General features: G+C 43.1%; 2 non-coding genes across 2 annotated transcripts; one reads left to right on the top strand and one right to left on the bottom strand.

Annotated features, from left to right (window-relative positions):
• Positions 1-1,294: 1,294 nt before the first annotated feature.
• trnap-ugg (transfer RNA proline (anticodon UGG)) lies at positions 1,295-1,383 on the bottom strand. The gene is given in 2 exon segments: positions 1,295-1,330; positions 1,348-1,383. It is a non-coding gene; the product is annotated as a tRNA-Pro (tRNA).
• A 4,462-nt stretch (positions 1,384-5,845) lies between these two features.
• trnar-ucg (transfer RNA arginine (anticodon UCG)) lies at positions 5,846-5,936 on the top strand. The gene is given in 2 exon segments: positions 5,846-5,882; positions 5,901-5,936. It is a non-coding gene; the product is annotated as a tRNA-Arg (tRNA).
• Positions 5,937-6,152: the final 216 nt, after the last annotated feature.

Raw genomic sequence — 6,152 nt, 5'->3', positions numbered from 1 at the left:
CAACTGTATGCTCCAATGCAAGGGCAGCTTTCAAATCTTCCCATGGGTCCACACGTCAGACTAAGTTCCATGTTGTAAACTCAAGCAAAGGAAATCTGCTCACTTCCAAAACTATCAGCAAATTGAAGCTGATTACGATCAACATCATCAGAGGTCAGAACTACCTGGTGAAAGAAGACTCCCTGAAGAAGGATCCACAATTATTCAAAGGCATCGACAAAGTGAAAAACAAGAAAATCGATGAGTCAATCCAAGCTAAACAGAAACACTGAAGAATTCCATTCCAGACCAGAACACAATTAGAGGCATTTTTGTATTCAAAGCTGGGCATTAGTATTTAATAGTTGATATATAATTTTGAATATATTTGAATTTCTTTATTCATTTGGCACTGCTGAACATGAAGCTTTCTTAAATCATGTAATTTTTTTTTGTAAAATCTGACTTACCAGATTAAAATATTAGATCAAGGGAGAAATTTCAAAGATTACTGGACCAGTAATCCAGAGGCCTGGACTCAAGATCCAGTGACAGCCAGGACGTCAAGGCGGGAAACACTCCGCACTAGTCTGCAGTGAGCGATTCCATCGAAGGTAGAGCACAATCTCTTTAATATAAGAATGTATATTTTATAATAATTAATCACTCAAGACCTTCCTGGTCTCTGCATCTCAGCTGCTCTCTGGATAAACTTGCAGAAAGTATTTCAACCTGTAAAGCAGGAGTCTAGGGAATGTATAATGATATTTTCTAGCCTTCGGGCAATATTTTAATCAATACAGTGTGGGACAACCTGTCTGGGCACAACTCCATGACTTTCTCTTTAACTAGTGACCTCACAATCACTAACTTCTATGGTAACAATCTTCAGCTCATCAACTCCGGTACGTAGCTCTAATCTTAATGCACATTTAAACAACCTTTCAAGTCCAGTTACAGTTTTTGTTGCCTTACCTGCACAAGCTTAAAAAGTGAAAAACGGAAGCAAGTTTAACTGAACATTCTGGTGGTCAGTTCGGGCACGGGAAAAAAATGAAAGGACTCGGACCAGGTCGGATGTGGTGCTGTCAGGCTTGGGTCGGGTTTCATTTGCTGACCCGAGCAGGCCTTTAGTTACTGTTGCAACCTTATATTCCCACTTGACAATCTGTATATTTTGTTCATTTCAATTTTGTCGACAAGCTCTTTGAATCCAGTTCCCCGGTCCTCATGCAGGCTCAGTTTGGAAATCGATTCCGCTTTCTGGAAGGCTGAAAGCAATCGATGACCTTAAACTAAAAATGGCAACAGAGAAGGGCTCGTCTGGGATTTGAACCCAGGACCTCTCACATAATAATCACTTATATACCCAAAGCGAGAATCATACCCCTAGACCAACGAGCCACCGTTGGCATGGTTTTTATTCGCTCCTGTGGAATTTCACTGGCACCCACAGCCGATCATGCATTTTTTTCAGATCAAAACAATATCCTACAAAGCTGAAATAAAAACAGAAAGTGCTGGAAATACTCAGCACCTCTGACAGCATCTGTGGAGAGAGAAACAGAGTTAACATTTCAGGGTTTTCACCTTTTGTTTGAGCCATCTTTTCAGACTGCTTCTGTCCATCCAATCTCACTTTTTACTCTATCCACATTCTAAGGGTGGTGCACTGGTGAGCACTGTAGCTTCACAACTTCAATGACCCCAATTCAGTTCTGTATACTGCCTGTGTGGAGTTTGCAAGTTGTTTATGTGGGCTTCCACAAGGTACTCTGGTTTCCTCCCACAACGAAAGACTTGTGGGTTGATAGATAAATTGACTGTTGTAAATTGGCCCCAGGGTAGGTGATAGGAGAAATGTGGGGATGTGGTAGGGAATTCTGGGTCAACATAGGATTAGTATAAATGGGTGGTTGATGGTCAGTGCAGACTCAGTGGGCCAAAGGGCCTATATCTGTGCTGTATATCTCTATAACCATTCTCTAAGCAAATGCATTTTTCATGAAGTCCTCATTTCTTTTATTCATGACAATTTTATATTTCCGGCCCTTGCTTCATACAATACCACAAGTGGAATCATGTTTCCATCAACCCGATCAAACCCCTTCACTATTTCCTCATATTGCAATGATTCTTTAACCCTGACAGACTGTGGAGTTTCTGCTGCTTGATTGCAGTTCTTGCTTCCCGCCAGTAGATGTCACCTCACTCCAATATCGTGAAGTTTACAAATGTGAGAGAGACACAACAGGAAATAATTGTTCACATTATAGTGAATGTGTGGGATTTAGAAATATTAGGAGTGGAGACGAGTTATTATTGAATTTGTCAAACCAAACATATGTTATAATGTTGTGTTAAATCTGTCACTCTGTTGTCTTGATTCTGAGAGTGACATAGACTCATCGAGTCATTGGGTCATTTGTGGTATAGAAGGAGGCCATTCGCTCCATCAAGTACAGGCCAGCTCTCCATGGAGCGATCCAGTCAGTCCCACTCGTCTGCTCGATCCCCCTAGCCCTGTAAATTTATTTCCTTCAAATGCCCATCGAAATTCCTTTTGTAACCAACGATTGTCTCCACTTCCTCCGCCCTCGGGGGCAGCGAGTTACAGATCATTACCAATCACTGTGTAAAAAAGCTCTTCCGCACATTCCCCCTGCGTCTCTTGTCCAAAACCTTCAATCTGAATCCCCTAGTCCTTGTACCAATAGTTAATGGGAACAATTTTTCCTTGCCAACTTATCTAAAACTGTCATAGCCTTCGACACCTCTATCCATTCTCCCCTCAATCTCCTTTGAGACAGCCAGAAAAAACCCTGTTTTTCTAACCTAACCTTGAAACTAAAACCCTCCATCCCTGGAACTATTCTGGTAAATCTCCTCTGCACCCTCTCAAGAATCCGCACATCCTTTCTAAAGATTGGTGAGCAGGTCTGGATGCAACACTCCAATTGGGGCCTAACCAGAGTTCAGCATAACAACCCTGCTTTTGTACTCAATGTCTCTATTTATAAAGCCCAAGATCCCACATGCTTTGCTAACCACTCTCGCAATATGTCTTGCCAACTTCAAAGAATGATGGACATGTACTCCAGGTCCCTCTATTCCAGCACACTCTTCAGAACTGTAGCATTGAGGATATATTGCCTCTCCCTATTTCTTCTGCTAAAATGCATCACCTCACACTTGTCACTATTAAATTCCATCTGCCACCTGTCTGCCCATCCTACTAGCGGATAACTATCCTGTTTCAGGCAGTTCATATCATCCTCACTGTTTGCCACTCCTCCAAGTTTGGTGTCATCGGCATATTTTGAGACTCTACTCGATATTCCAAGATCCAAGTCATTAATCTGTAGCAAAAAAAAGCAATGGTTCTAGCACTGACCCTTGGGGAACACCACTGTCGACTATCCTCCGGTCTGACCAAGAACCATTTCATATGACTCGCTGTTTTCTGTCCTTAAACCAATTTCCTATCCAAATGGACACTGACCCTCCTAATCCATGAACCTCAATTTTGTTAACCACCCTTTTATGTGGTACTTTATAAAATGCTTTTGTAAAATCCATATAAACAACATCCACTGCATTCCCTTCATCAACTTTCTCAGATAGTTTATCAAAAAATGCAGTTAGATTCATCAAGCATGAACTTCCATTTATAAATCCATGCCCACTCTCCTTAATTAACTCAAACCTTTCCAAATGACTTGATTTTTTCCCTGACCTGTTGGTCTTGTGCTTATTGCAAGCTCACCACAGAGCATGTATTTGGCAATGTGACTGTCATTCATTTGGCCCAGTCAACAGAGCCGCCTCTGACTCAAAAGGGCAAACATGCTGCGGATCCCTGCACGCTGGTGTACTTCCTCATTCGGCACTCTGTCCTGCCAGGAGATGCCCAATATCCATCTGAGGCAGTGGAGGTGGAAGCTGTTCAGCTGCTTTTCTTGGCTTGTATCAGTTGTTGATGCTTCTCTACTATAAAGGAGGGTGCTGAGAACACAAGCCTGGTACACATGGAGTTTTGTATTTTCGGTCAGTTTGCTGTCGGTTCACACCCATCTTCTCAACTTTGACATGACAGCTGCAGCATTGGCAATCCTGGTGCTGATTTCAGCATCAAGGGACAGATTGCTGGTGATTGTTGATCCAAGGTATGTGAACTGTTGACAACCTCCAAAGTGAGGTTGTCAATGTTGATGGAAAGTGGAGTCTCTACGTCCAAGTCTCTTCGTCCAACTGGAGTCTTGCCAAGATGAACAGCTTGTCGTCAGCTCTGATATACAGGTGAACACCCCCATCTGTGTACAATAGCAGCATGGAGAAGAATACACCAATTATAAAGGATGTGATAACTAGACAGTTAGAAAATAATGATATGATTGGGCAGAGTCAACATAGATTTATGAAAAGGAAAACAGGCTTGAAAAAACCCGTTGAGTTTTTTGAGGATGTTACCTGTAGAACAGATAAAGGAGATTCAGTGGATGCTTTGGTAATGTCCCACACAGGAGGTGAGTAAACAAAATTAGAGCACATAGGAATGGGGATAATATACTGGTGTGGATTGAGAATTGGTTAACAGACCGAAAACAGAGAGCAGGAATAACGGGTCCTCCTCAGGATGGCAGGCTGTTACTATTGGGGTACTGCAAGGATCAGTGTTGGAGCCACAGCTGTTAACAACCGAAATAAATGATTTGGATGTGGGGATTAAATGTAATATTTCCAAGTTTGCAGATGACATAAAGCTAGGTGAAGTGTGAGCTGTGAGAATGATGCAGAGAGGCTTCCAGGGAACCTGGAGAGGCTAAGTGAATGGGAAAGAACATGGCAGATGGAATATAATGTGAATAAGTGTGAAGTTCTCCACTTTGGTGGAATAAACAGAAAGACAGAGTATTTCTTAAATGGTGAGAGGTTGCGAAGTGTTGATGCCCAAAGGGACCTGGGTGTCCTTGTTCATGAGACACTAAAAGCTCTTGTGCAGGTGCAGCAATCAATTAGGAAGGCAAATGGTATGTTGGCCTTCACACGAGGGGTCTTGAGGTCGGGAGTAAAGATGTCTTGTTGCAATTGTATAGAGCCTTGGTGAAACCGCGCTGGAGTATTTTGTTTAGTTTGGTCTCCTCATCTAAGGAAGGATATACTTGCCATAGAGGGAGTGAAACAGAGGGTCACCAGACTAATCCCTGGGATGGTGGGACTGAAACTGGGCCTGTATTCCTTAAAGATTCGAAGAATGAGAGGTGATCTCATTGAAACTGATAAAATTCTTACAGGGTGTGACAGTGTGGATGTAGATAGGATATTTGCCCTGGTTGGTGAGTCTAAAATCAGGGGACCAAGTCTCAGAATAAGGAGTAGGCCATTTAAAACTGAGATAGGGTTGAATTTCTACACTCAGACGGTGGTGAATCACTGGAATTCTCTACCCCAGAGAGCTGTGGCAGTTCAATCATTGAGCATGTCCAAGACAGAAATTGTTAGAAATCTTGATACTCAGGAAATCAAGGGATATGGGGATAGCACGGGAAAGGGGCAGATAGAGGTAGATGATCAGCCATGATGGAATTGAATGGCAGAACAGGCTCGACGGGCTGAATGGCCTACTCCTATGTTCCTCTGTTCCTAAGAGAGTTGGCGCCAGCGCGCAGCCCTGCTTTACCCCACTGCTGATCTTGAAAGTGTCTGATGTTGCTCCATTGTAACTGATGGAACTGTGCATGTTCTCGTGAAAAGAAGAGATGATGCCCAAGAGTTCAGGAGGGCAGCCGAGTTTCCATCGCAGTTTGAAGAGTCCGTCTCTGCTGACAAGATCAAAGGCCTTGGTGATGTCATTCATCATAAGTGCGGCTCTGTGGCGCAATGGATAGCGTGTTGGACTTCGAAATAATGATAAAGAAGGCATTCAAAGGTTATGGGTTCAAATCCCACCAGAGTCAGATTTTGGACCAGAGACAGAAGAGCACAACGGAACAGAGAGTTCACAAGTGTGTTAAAAGCAACGACTCAGAGACAGAGCGAGAGAGAGAGTCGCAGAGCAGGGGTAAAAAAAATCAAGGAGTGACATCACAATGGAGAGTGAGAGCAGGGAAACAGAGAGCCGCTGGGGTGAGTTTACAGGATTTGGTTCTTGCTTCGGTGCAGTGGAAGGAGCT

This window comes from Heterodontus francisci, unplaced genomic scaffold (genome assembly GCF_036365525.1).
Source record: "Heterodontus francisci isolate sHetFra1 unplaced genomic scaffold, sHetFra1.hap1 HAP1_SCAFFOLD_43, whole genome shotgun sequence".
NCBI lineage: Eukaryota > Metazoa > Chordata > Chondrichthyes > Heterodontiformes > Heterodontidae > Heterodontus > Heterodontus francisci.
The sequence above is the reverse complement of the archived record's forward strand: the minus strand, read 5'-3'. Positions and strand labels throughout refer to the sequence as shown.